This window comes from Rhinatrema bivittatum, chromosome 13 (assembly GCF_901001135.1).
Source record: "Rhinatrema bivittatum chromosome 13, aRhiBiv1.1, whole genome shotgun sequence".
In the NCBI taxonomy this organism is placed as follows: domain Eukaryota; kingdom Metazoa; phylum Chordata; class Amphibia; order Gymnophiona; family Rhinatrematidae; genus Rhinatrema; species Rhinatrema bivittatum.
The window spans coordinates 27,714,077-27,727,060 of record NC_042627.1 but is presented as its reverse complement, the minus strand read 5'-3'; the positions used below and the strand labels follow the sequence as shown (position 1 = coordinate 27,727,060).

General features: G+C 45.5%; 1 protein-coding gene across 17 annotated transcripts in view; it reads left to right on the top strand.

Annotated features, from left to right (window-relative positions):
• The window catches only part of TPM1 (tropomyosin 1), a 60,454-nt gene that overhangs the window by 6,935 nt on the left and 40,535 nt on the right, over positions 1–12,984 (top strand). The gene's annotated exons all lie outside the window — the stretch shown is intronic.

Sequence of the window (12,984 nt, the reverse complement as noted above, 5' to 3'; positions counted from 1 at the left end):
CAGTCTCTGGCCAGTTGCAATGCCCCAAGCATCCTCCTGAAACCTTACAATTGGTCCTACATTTGGACACTAGGTGTCACCATTGTGCAATGATTGGAATTTCTTACCTTTTCCCTCCCCTCTTTCCCAGGGTGTATGAGTGCCATCTCTGCTGCATCCCCCCCCCCCCCCCCTTTTTTTTTTTTTTTTTTTTAACCAGCCTGAGAATTGTGGCACTGTAGCTCCCAGACCTGGCTTTTAAGCTTGCAGTCTGGGCATTTTGTTAAAATATTTAATTTTCCAGTTAAGAAATGAGTAATTTTTCAATGCATTTTTAAATACAGGCTTGAAAGCTTAGCCTTTCTGAGGCCTTGATAGAACTATGTTTTAGAGTTCTGAGCAAATAGGTAAAGTTAGTCTCACTACTTGGTTCTTCTACACCAGTGGTCCCCAATCCTGTCCTGGGGGCCCACCAGCCAGTCGGGTTTTCAAGATATCCACGATGAATAGGCATGAGAGAGAACTTTCATGTTATGGAGGCAGTGCACGCAAATTTTCTCTCATGCATGTTCATCGTGGATATCTTGAAAACCCGACTGGCTGGTGGGCTCCCAGGACAGGGCTGGGGACCACTGTTCTACACAATACAGCTAGGTAGAAATTGCCAAGTTGCAATTGTTCATGCTGCCTTTTTTTTTTTTTTTTGAGACTGTTCAATAACCAGTTGCTATAGGGATCTTTAGAATCCATATCTTGCAGTTTTATCAGGCCTATCTTGCATTGGAATGTCAAAGGAATAGGTTGGCTGAAACTATACATCTTTTTCCTTTCTTATATTACAAATCTTATTTTGCATTATATTAAAAAAAAAAATCTATGACTTAATCAGATTAGTAACTTTTCAGACAGCAAGAAGGTGGAGAAGAGGGTGTCTGTAGTGATATGTTGGGCAACACCTTAATGTTATGTGACTAATAGTTATGTGATACTAATTTATATACTAATTGCTGTATTTAAGAGAGGTGAGTTTGCCAGAGGTGTACTGCTGCCAACATATTCATTTTTTGGCCTTTTGTGTGTGAACGCTTCACCTCTCTGGCCCACAAACATTAACAATGTAGTACTTTAATTCTCCTTGTCCCTCCGTCCACAGCTTCTCTCCAAGTTGTGATAACATGTTTCAAGAATACAGAATTCTGTTGTACAATCTAGCCTTCCATTTGGTTGCTGCAGCTTGGAAGAGAGGGCATGGAGTATGCTTGATTCTTACAGCAGCCTCTTAACAAATTTGAACCAATTCCAATTTGGCTCCATTGCTTTTGTGGACTTCTAATCTTGCTTGGTTTTTTGTAATAAATGTGATCTACAACTCCAAAAATGAACTAGGGAAAAAAAGGACTGACTCTACGTGCTAGGTGGCAGCCCCAACATTGGTATCAGACGTGCAGAGCAAATGGAGATGTGTATCTGTCTCTAAGTGTGGTTACGCAGATAAGGGAGAACATTTCAAGATGGCCGCACGAGCCTATCCTGTTTAGCACTGTCAAGACATACACTATTTCTTCCAGTCTCTCAGCACTGGACAACACCGGAAGTAGGTCTGTAAGTCTTCCTTTCTTTGTGCCCAGCTCCGGACAGAGAAGGGTGTGGGGCTTAGGGTGAATCAACAGAAGTGGAGCCCTGGAACACTGAATTTATAGTGTTGGGGATGTAGCTACCATGGCAGAATAGGACCCAGGGTGGTCATCGCTGTTGTCACCCCAGAAGGATGGTCTGCCTACAGAGAAGGACTGCTGCTAACAGATGTCTGTCATTTTGCACATTGAGAGCCATTACTTGTATTGCTGCAACAGATGTTAAGATCCCAAACATTTCTGGTCTCAAAACAAATGTTCACTTGCTGAAAAGCAGAATTCTCTTTTCCACTGTGTTTTCTGGGCCCTTGGCCTTGCAATTCAGTACAAGGATTTCTTGCTAGGAAATACTCCCTCCAGCTGACTGCATTGTCTGGTTGTTAATTGAATTAGCTAGGTTCTGAATGCCAAGACAAGCATCCTATAATCCTGGTTGGCCAAGCGAACACTAAGAGCTTAGAACATGTTGCAATATATTAAGCACTCCTAGAATTTCATATCTTCTATGGCATTTGGTGCACACTCCAAAAAAAAAAAATGGAAGCATTTAAAGACTTTTTTGTATCAGTTTTCTCCTGTTACTCTTTTTATAATGGCCTATGACAAAACTTCCTTCATGCCACTTATTTCTTCAGAGAACGCGTGCAGACAAACCTTCAGGCTACATGTGCTGCTTCTTTACAACATGCCGCTGTGTACATGTTCAATGTGCTTTTTTTTTTTTCCCCCCAGCATGCTTTGCTGTAGCTGTTCAATCACTGTATCCACATTTCAGACCTGGTCTTAAAATATGCTGCAACTGATTGGTGGGGGTGAGAAAGCTCTTGGGCCTATGTTATGCATTTGAAAATTAAAAAAAAAAAAAGTTTGGACAAGTTCCTAGAAGAACAGTCCAGAAACCATTATTGAGATGGACTTGGGGAAATCCACTACTTGTGCCAGGGATAAAGCAGCATGGAATCTTTTGAACTTAGTAATCCTGCCAGGTACTTTGTGACCTGGATTGGCCACTGCTAGAAACAGGATGCTGGGCTTGATGGACCTTTGGTCTGACCTAGCATGGCAAAACTTTTATGTTCTTATAGTATCAATTTACATCCATGCTCCTTTTGATATGATGTGTAGTGGGCTGAAAAACTTCTATTGGGTCTTGTTGCAGTGAAATTGCTAGATGTACTAAAGAGTTGGGTTTTTGTTTGTTTTGGTTTTTTATTTTTCTAATTTTGTGAGAGGGAGAAGAGGGAACGTCATACCTTTTTGCTCTAGGTGCATAACAAGCCAGCTCTCTGTACAAGTGTGTGCACGACTCTTCTGGCAAATCTGCAGAGGATTGTGTTTATCTCTCCGCAGTGGGGAGTGCCCTTCGATGTCAGCAGGTTTTCCCTTTCATTGCCATATAAGGGCAGGAGTCCTGTTTGTAACAGTGTCTTGGGCCTTGTAAGGGGTAGCTGGGTAAAACCTCACAGACTTTCTAGTCATTGAACAGGAAATAACCTGACCTGGAACTATTCTGGTTTTCTGGTATGTGCACGCTAGCATTTCAGAAACCTTCCCCTTCCAACTTTATGGTTATTTTGTATCATTGCCATTGAAGATGAGACTTTTTTTTTTTTTTTTTAATTAAGGTATTAAAGATTTGCCAAAAGCCAGTTTTAACATTTGAAAGGGGCATTTTAGTTCATATGCAGCAAACATCTGGCTTTAATCAACTTCCAGAAAAGCTCAAGATATTTCCATCCCTCTGACATGAACGAGGTTAATGGGGAAACATTCATCTGTGGCAGTTGCAGTGTGTACTTTGTTACAAATATGGTTGTCTCAGAACTTTAAGTTGGCAAAAGCCCGGTTGAGTCTACTGGCTCCTAGGGCAACTTGTCCTTAGGAACGACTGCTCTCCATTGATAGGTAGCTCCCAATGCAGAAGGGGGGTGGTGGGGAGAGGATGGGTTTTATTTTTTTTTTTTTGGGTTTTTTTTCCCCTCTCACTCCCTAACCTCTCGGTTGTGGACCCTGTGCTGACTCCCAGTACCCCTAAGGGTCTGTTGGAACAGCCCTGGAAGGGGGTTTCCTCTATTCACAGGGTCTGGAAACTGAGAAAGGTGTTAAGATATGGGGCAGGACTGCCTCCTCCTCCATCATCCTCTTCTGTTTCTCCTTTTTACTTATGTACCTGGCTGGTGAGTCCAGAGTCCGCCTCTGTAAAATTGCCCTTTAAAGGGAGCCTGTGCTTCCGTGAGAAACTGGTAAAGGATGTAGGGGCGCCTAAGCCACAAAGACTTCCAGGAGTTGGATCACAGTAAGGCGTATGGGGTTTGGTTTTTGGGTTTTTTTTTTGTTTTTCTAAAACAGGCAGATTTTTGCCTTGGCACACCAGGCAGGCTAAGAAAATCTAGAGGTGACTCTGCTACAGCAGCAGGCTCAGGTTGCTCACCCCAGTTAAATGCAGCAGATCATTTCTATGGTACTGTCTGTAGGCTGACTCCATGGCAGTTTTGTGAAAGGGACCATATTATGTCAGAGCAATGGGTATTAGACACCATTTGAAGCACCCCTGACTTGATGACTGCTTCTCAGTCTTCATCTCCAGACAACTGGGAAAGGGGTAAAGGCCACATTCACAAGGCAGCAAGATCTGCAAGCCATCGTCCCAGTCCCCACAGGGGAAGAAGGCAGAGGGAAATATTCAATTGACTTTTTAAAGTCCCAAAGAAGGGCATTTCTTTCTGTTTAGTGTTGGAGCGCAGAGGGGTCAACAAATGTCTGAGAATCCCACGCTTCTGTATGGAAACACTCTGCTCTGTCATGTCTGCAAAAAAAGGGGGGAATTCTTAACATCCCTTGATCTGGCAGGAGTATATCATCATAGCCTTGCTTAGCTTCTGTGTACTAGATAAATGCTGTCAATTTGGCTTTGCAATTGCTCCAAGGACCTTCACCAAAGTGGTGGTAATGGTTACAGCCAGGGGCGGATTGGCCTATCGGGGGATTGGGCATCCCCTGGTGGGCCGGTCGCTCTGGTCACATGGTCTGCCGAGCACGGTCGCGACAGAGCCGCACTCGGCAGACCACGGAGTATCTCCTGGGCCGGTCTGGGCGGAAAATCCCTGGGCCGATCTTTACCCGCCCCTGAATTAGCACTCTGCCCCTGGTCACAGCACTCTGCAAATGAGGCGTCTTGGTCCATCCCCAGCTGATCAGAGCTGAGTCGATTTTTTTTTTTTTTTTTGCTAAGAGAACGGACTTCTAGGATGGTACTGCAGCTTATGTAACAGCTGGGATAGGTAGTAAACTACACAAAAAGGTTAGTCCCTAGAGTTTCTGGGAGCACTCTTCATACAGAAGGACGAGTTACCCTTACTTCAAAAAGCATGGAGAAATTGTCCTCTAGTATCATGGACCAGGATCCGTCCTGGTATTACAGTACTTGCTCCTCTTTTGATGGTCTCCAGAGTCAAGGGACTGTTACACTCAACTCCCCCCATTCATAGTAGTAAGGGAAAGCTTGTTATGGGGGGTGAGGTAAATGTGTTTGGAGACTTAAATCTGGACCCTCATTTATGGATCATCATAACCATGGTTGCTAGAAGGTTCAGCTGGGGAACACATCGCCAGGACCAAGCGTCTCAGTGGCAGTGGGCAACAAAAGAGCAACTTGATCAACAGGACTGGAACTGAGAGCCATCAGGCAGGCTCCTCATTCCTTCTTATCCCTGATAAACCGGTCATAATCTTTTCAGACCATGCTGCAGCAGGAATGCATATGATCAAGCAAGGGAGGCATTTGCAGCCAGTTGTTAGCAAACAAGACTGCCAGAATGTGCATGGGCAGAATAGAATCCACATCCTGTCTGTGGTGCACATTGCGAGGTTGAAAACCGTTCAGGCAGACTTCCTCAGCAGAAACATGCCTGGATCCCAGGGAACGGATGCTCAGCTGAGAAACACTCCAGAGAAGAACAGCCCAGTGGGAGTGCCCAATGATCAGCGTAATGGCACAGCGGGCAAATGCTAAGGCAATCTGCTTCTTCAGCCAATGGAAGGACCCAAGTTTCAGTAGGTTAGATAAGGAAGGGCATCCTTCGGCCAGGTTATGTGTTTCTGCCCTGACCTCTAATAGGCAGAATATTGAAGAGGATAGAAGTCCAGTCACCCAGGATAATTTTTGGTAGTTTTGGACTGGCCAAGGATCCTATGGTATGCAGCTCTGATATGACTGATGCATCTTCTGGGGAAGAGCATCCTGTTATGGTAAAGTCCAATCCCAGTGGAGGACCTGTCTCCATTCTGTCTTATGGCCTGGCCCTTGAAAATGCATGACTGCATAAGGCTGGTTACTCCTCCGTGATCCATCTGTATCGTATGGAAGTCATTTACCCTCCTAGCCTACATCTTTATTTGAGAACACAAGTTCTGCCTTCCCCCCCCCCCCCCCCCCTCAAGGTAGATGTCACATGCTTCTTACTTTTCATCCAGCTAGGTCTGGATAAAGGAATATCCCTTAGTTCCTTGAAGGTACAAGTAGCTGCTATATCTTGCTACAGAAAGCCATCTGGACATTGGCCATTTTTTTTTTCTTGGAGGGTCAAAGAGCATCAGATCTCCTCTAGTGCTTCCATGATGGGACCACAGTCTAGTACTTAGGGCCTTAGCAGCCCCTCCCCCTTTCAAACCCATGAGTCAAGCTTCCTAAAGAATTTCTCTTTAAATGCTTTTTCTGGTAGCCATCTGGCCAGAGTGATCTTGGAGTCACATGTCCTGTCCTTCAGGGATCCTTACCTGCCCTTTACTTCCAACTGGTCCCTTCCCTTGAATCAGGTGGTATCACTTCCAGCCTTTTGATGTGGCAAGTCACAGAAACAAATACCCTGAATGCCATCGATTGGATATCTGGTGCATACTGTTAAGATACCTAAAAGGTCACTGACACCTTCCAGAAATCGGATAGGCTGATTGTGCTGCATGGGATCTGCGAAAAGGAGCGGGGGCCTTTCAAAAGAAAAAAGGTACTGGCAGGGCTCTGGGTGCAGGCAACATTGTGGGCAGAGAGATGACTGGAGGCCCCAGAGGAGATCTTTAGGGTGGCCACCTGGGCTCCTTGCAGGCCTTTATTGAGCACCATAGGTCCGAAGTCCCGGCCAAGGCCGAAGCAGCCTTCAGGGCAGACGTACTTAAGGTAGCACCACTCCTCTTCCCACCTGAGGGAATACTAGGTTTGGTAATTCCCATAAGTATTGACTGGTCTAGCAGGAGGACAAGGAAGATGAAATTTCATCTTACCTGACAATTTCCTTTTCTTGGATCCTGCTACACCAGTGCAGAGCCCACCTGGGAAGGTGGTGCTGCCAGATCCTAACATAATGTACAGATCAGCGACTACCTCCTTTACTTTTTCCATTCAATTCCTATCCCTTGGGAGATAGAAGATCCTGAACAACTTTACCTTTTTTTTTTTTTTTTTTTTTTTTTAAAGGGAAGGCTATGTGCTGTGGCAGTCAAAAAAAAACAAAACAGGCCGATTCAGTAAAGTCTGCGGGAGAGCGGACGAACGCCCACTCTCCCGGTGCGCGCACAGGCCACTCACTTGTGCGCGCGATTCTCTATTTAAATGAGGCCTGGCGGTAGAAACGGGCAAAAGGAGGTGCTATGGACACTAGTGCGTCCCTAGCGACTCCATTTAGCCCGGAGCGGCGGCTGTCAGCGGGTTTGACAGCCGACGCTCAATTTTGCCGGCATCTGTTCTCGAGCCCACTGACAGCCACGGGCTCGGAAACCGGACGCCGGCAAAATTGAGCGTCCGGTTTTCGACCTGACAGCCGGCGGCCCATTTTACTTTTTTTACCCTTCTGGACCTCCAACTTAATATCGCCATGATATTAAGTCAGAGGGTGCACAGAAAAGCAGTTTTTACTGCTTTTCTTGCACTTTCCTGGTGCCAGCAGAAACTAGCGCCTACCTTTTGGGTAGGCGCTAATTTCTTAAAGTAAAATGTGTGGCTTGCCTGCACATTTTACTTTCTGTATCGCACGGGAATACCTAATAGGGCCATCAACATGCATTTGCATGTTGAGGGTGCTATTAGGTTCCGCGAGTTGGACGCGCGTTTTCCGCCCCTTACTGAATAAGGGGTAAGGGAAAACGCACATCCAAGGGCAGGTTAACAGTGCGCTCCGTCGGAGCGCACTGTACTGTATCGGCCTGAATGTTAGGAATTATTAGGAAGGGAATGGTGCATAAAACGGAAAATGTCATAATGCTTCTGTTTCCCTCCATGGTGAGACTGCACCTTGAATACTGTGTACAATTCTGGTCACCGCATCTCAAGAAAGATATAGTTGCGATGGAGAAGGTACAGAGAAGGGCAACCAAAATGATAAAGGGGATGGAACAGCTCCCCTACGAGGAAAGGCTGAAGAGGTTAGGGCTGTTCAGCTTGGAGAAGAGACAGCTGAGGGGGGATATGATAGAGGTCTTCAAAATCATACAAGGTCTAGAATGGGTAAATGTGAATCAGTTATTTACTTTTTCAGATAATAGGTCTATGGAGAACGCCATGAAGTTATATGTAGCACATTTAAAACTAATCAGAGAAAATTATTTTTCACTTAACACACAAACTCTGGAATTTGTTTCCAGGGGAATGTGTTTAGTGCAGTTAGTGTAGCTGGGTTTAAAAAAGGATTGGATAAGTTCTTGGAGAAGTCCATTACCTGCTAATAATCAAGCTGACGTAGGGAATAGCCACTGCTATTACTGGCATCAGTAGCTTGGGAAATACTTAGTTTTTGGGTACTTGCCAGGTACTTGTAGCCTGGATTGGCCATTGTTGGAAACAGGATGCTGGGCTTGATGGACCTTGGTCTGAACTAGTATGGCAATTTCTTATGTTATCAATTGAACACACAAATGTCCCAGAGAGCAAATTGGGGGGATATCTCTCGGAGGCATTCTTAGTTTTTGTTTTGACCTCCAAAACATATAGGTAGGTGTTCCTTTCTGGCTTTAACAGAAGGTTACTGTTGCCTGCCTGAGGCCACACCTCCCTTATAGCTGGATGTGATGTCACAAAGGAGAGTGAAAAGGTGTGTCCTCTGTTTCCCGCAGCTATAGAGGGGAAAATCTCATAAGTATTGACTGGTCTAGCAGGACTCAAGGAAAGGAAATTATTAGATAAGAGAATTTCACCTTTGGGATTTACATGCCTGTAGGACACCCTGTGTAGTCTGTTTTCTTTTTGGATCAGAGTTTAAATGATCACATCAGTCAGTAGTTACGCTGTGAGCGAGCTTTGCAGTTTCAGAAAAGAAAATTAAAGGCTTATTAAAGGCAAATGATGGATAGATAAGCATTCAATTAATCTTTGCGAATGGATGTCTCTACTGCCAGTGGCCAGTAGTTGGTGTTCCACCTTCAGGCAACAAAACACTGCACGGAGCGGCAGTAGCCACAGAGGCATTCACGGAGCGGGATGCCAGTGGCCAGTGGTTGGTGTTCCGCCTTCACGGAGGGCTGCCATCTCCAAAAAAACCAAAAAACAAACAAACAAAGCAGGGGTGGGTAAGAGTATGGAGCAGGGGTGTGGCCTGCTTGTTGCGGCGGTTGCTACCCCTGATTGAGCTGGATGTTCACCGGGATGCGGATACGGCGCTGCTCTCTGCATGGTGGAGGGGTGGAAGGGAGTTGGGGCCGGAGGGTGCTGGAAGCCAATAGTGACGGGTGGGAGGGAGAAAAAAAAAGGGGGGGGGGAAATGGATAAACTGCGTGGCTTGCTGGGCAGACTGGATGGGCCGTTTGGTCGTCTTCTGCCGTCATTTCTATGTTACTATGTTTCTATTAATATTAACACGTCTGTAACCTTACCATCAGGTCGATACAGTAAGGGCGCGTAAGAAAAAGTGCGGCAGTGCCGGGCGCCCGCTCGTTTGCTGTGCGCACAGTCCGGATCACATACCGCTCGATACAGTATTTAAATGGCATGCAAATGCAAGCCGCGTCTAAAGCGCGTCCATGAAGCGCAATCCGTTTTACTGTATAGGCGCTATACAGCGCCTATACAGTATCCTGGGTGCGCTGGAACCTGTAATTTCAAATGTCATTTCAAATGAAGTTTGAAATGTCAGGTACCAGGAAGTGGATGGTTCTCCTTCAGACCCCGCTGCCTTGAGCGCTAGCAAGCCCCAGCAGCCGGCAATCTGAGGCAGGGAGCGCAACAAAGCACCCTCCTTCAGACGGGCAAGAGAGACGAAATTTCACAGTCCCAAACCAACCCAATCCAAGCCCCAGCAGAGAGAGACGAAATTTCACAGTTCGGACAAACTTTCCCCCAGCCCCCGCTCACCTGCCCTGGCCGCAGCCACACGAGCCCCCAGCAGCAGCAGTAGAAGGGCGTTGAGAGAGAGCGGCTTCAGCAGCCCGGGGCGGATCGGGTGCTCCCCATGCGAGGAGGCTTCCAGCAGCCCCAACGGCGAAGGTGAATACGTGCACGCCTGTACATCCAATATTGGGCGTTCAAGGCAGCAGGCGCATGAACGCACACCATGACCTGAGCGCCCGGCTGGACGTCGGAGGTCACGGCGTGCGCGTATTCACCTTCGCCGGCGGGGCTGCTGGAAGCCGCCTCGCATGGGGAGCGCCTGATCCGCTGAAGCCGCGCTCTCTCACCTCCCTTCTACTGCTGGTGCTAGGGGCTTGCGTGGCCGCGGCCAGGGCAGGTGAGCGGGGGCTGGGGGAAAGTTTGCCCGGGACTGTGAAATTTCATCTCTCTCTGCTGGGGCTTGGATTGGGTTGGTTTGGTTTGGGACTGTGAATTTTCGTGTGAAATTTCGTAATTTACTGCCTACCCTGACCCTGGTGTTAATGTGAAACCACACTAACGCCAGGGTCAGGGTAGGCGGTAAATTAGCAGGTAAAGGACGGCAAGATAGGTTAAAAAGGAGATAGTCGGGGCGCACGTTACTGTATGGGAGGGAATAGCTAATCGGATCGTTTACGTACATATACATGCCGCGGGCGGAAAGGGATACGTGTCGAGTAAACGAAGCGGTAAGGATCGGTAAAAACAGATAGTGAATCGCGGGTTAGACTTGCGCGGCCAAATTGTGAGTACACAGCGGGTTAGAAACGGGGTAACTGCGGCCGCGCTTTACTGTATCGGCCTGCATGTTTGTAAACAGTTATGGCTTTATAATGAAGCCGAATGACGGTATATAAAACCTGATAAATAAATAAAAATTAAAAAAGATGTAATGGAAAGTTCCAGATTCTGCTATTCTGTAAAAAGGAATACTTTTAACAAGGGGCTTTAGAGCCCTTTATACACATTTTATACACAGTTATGCAGCTAGATGATATGCAAAAAAACAGAGGTAAAAGGACATCAGAATATGTAGACATCTATTTTAACACTTAAATGAGTAATGGCACGTGTAACTATTACACACACAAAAAAATGTGTTGCTAGAATGACTCCATTTCTAGCAGCTTATTGGCTGTCATGGACAGGTTTACAAGTCCTTTTTTAGTCTAGTGGTTAGAGCAATGGGCTACAAACCAGGGAAATCGGGGTTTAAATCCCACTATTGCCGTTTTGTGCCATTGGGCAAGTCACTTTACTCTCCACTGCCTCGGAAACAAATTTAGATTGTGAACCCTCTGGGCATGGGGAAACATCTACAGTACCTGAATGTAATTCACCTTAAAGTGCCTGAAAGGCAGAATATAAGTAAATAAAATGAATAATAAAAAAAAATATCTGGATATAGCTTAACATTTTTATATAATGTATTTTGGGGCGTCTCCTCTGGGTATTCAGAGGAGCATGTTGCCTATTGTAAGTCTGTTCTTGATGCTAAATGCCGGTGGATTTTTTTTATATCTCTTCCCCCCCCCCCCCCCCCCCGCCTTTATAGGATTCTATTTTTTGTGGTGCTTATTTTAAGATACACGTGTGTGTAGCATCAGTGTAAGATGCTGTTCTAACATGGCAGTAGGACTCTGTGCAGTTTTAAAGCATTTCTCATTTCATCCATGACAATTCCATCTAATATGCAGATATGTGAAATGCACGTTTGTTAACTTTTTTTTCCCTTGTATTCTGGTAAATTGGGTCTTGAATTCTACCATTCTTCCTCTCCCATTTTGTAAGCTGTCATGCATCATGTATGCAGTCTTTTTTTGTAACTTTCCAGAAATGTAGAGCAGGAGTGGCCTGAGAACCAGGGTTCAAATTCCATTTCTCTCACTAACACTTCCTGTGGCAGTTATCTCCTTAAGTCGCTTTTCCTCTTATTACCTCAAGTATTTGCTTAGGTTGTGAGGCCTTTGGGGAAGGTGGGCTAAAAATCCAAAAGTTTTTTTTTTATTTGCAGCCTTTCCCAGAATGATGTGCTAAAGAATGTTCAGGCAGCTGTACGTTTTATGTCAGTGGGTCATGGTAGGAGATGGCTGAAAGGGGTGGATTCTGGCAGAACATAAGTTTCTTTAGGGAGAGGAAGCTGTGTACTAGCAGAGAGAAAACAGTATTGGCATTCAAGAAGGTATATGAGAGAGGCATAGTATTAGTAATGAGGATAAAGCTGGAGATGACGTGGTCTGTGATAGTAGGGAGAATGAAGTGCCTGGTTATTTTCTATAAATTTAATTCAGAACCTTAACTGAATAGCTTGGCTAGCATAAAAAGGAACAGATGTTAAACCTGATTTCAGAGCAGGGGTGAAATCTCTGGCATCTAAAATGTCTCCTGAGGCCTTTTTGGGTGATGAGTGTTCAACTGGGCCACCTTGAGGAGAACAGGATGCTGTGACCCAGCATATCCCCTGCCATGTTATCAGAGGTAGAGATCTTGCTGGTTAGGTGGAAAGAGGTGAAGAGAAAGTGAAAGGTAGTGGTGTCTTGGAGGGGTGGAACAAATGTGGAGGGAAGGGTAGTGTATGATTGGGGGCAGGGTGGAAGGGTTTGGTGGAAGAAGAATGGAGAAGGCTAGAAAAGGGAAATAAAGACCCCCGGGTCTCAAGCAAAAAAAAAAAAAGACCAACAAAACACCCTCAAAATAAGCCCTAACCTAATCACCACAAAGTTTTGTTTTGTTTTTCAAAAATATTTATTGTACAAAGACAAGTGAAACAAACGATTTTTTTTTCTTTATAATTTGTACTATTTTACCTGGCTTCTAAATATTTTCTCTCACACCTAACTGCTGTTCTACCTTTCTGTAAAAGCATGCTGGCCTTTATATAAATGTGCACATTCTCCAGGATGGGGGGGGGGGGGTTGTTTTTTGGCACACAAGCACACTTTATAACACATCTGATAATTCACACTAATGTGATGGACTTGTTGCCATATTGTACCAAATTCATTTCAGGCCTAATCTAGT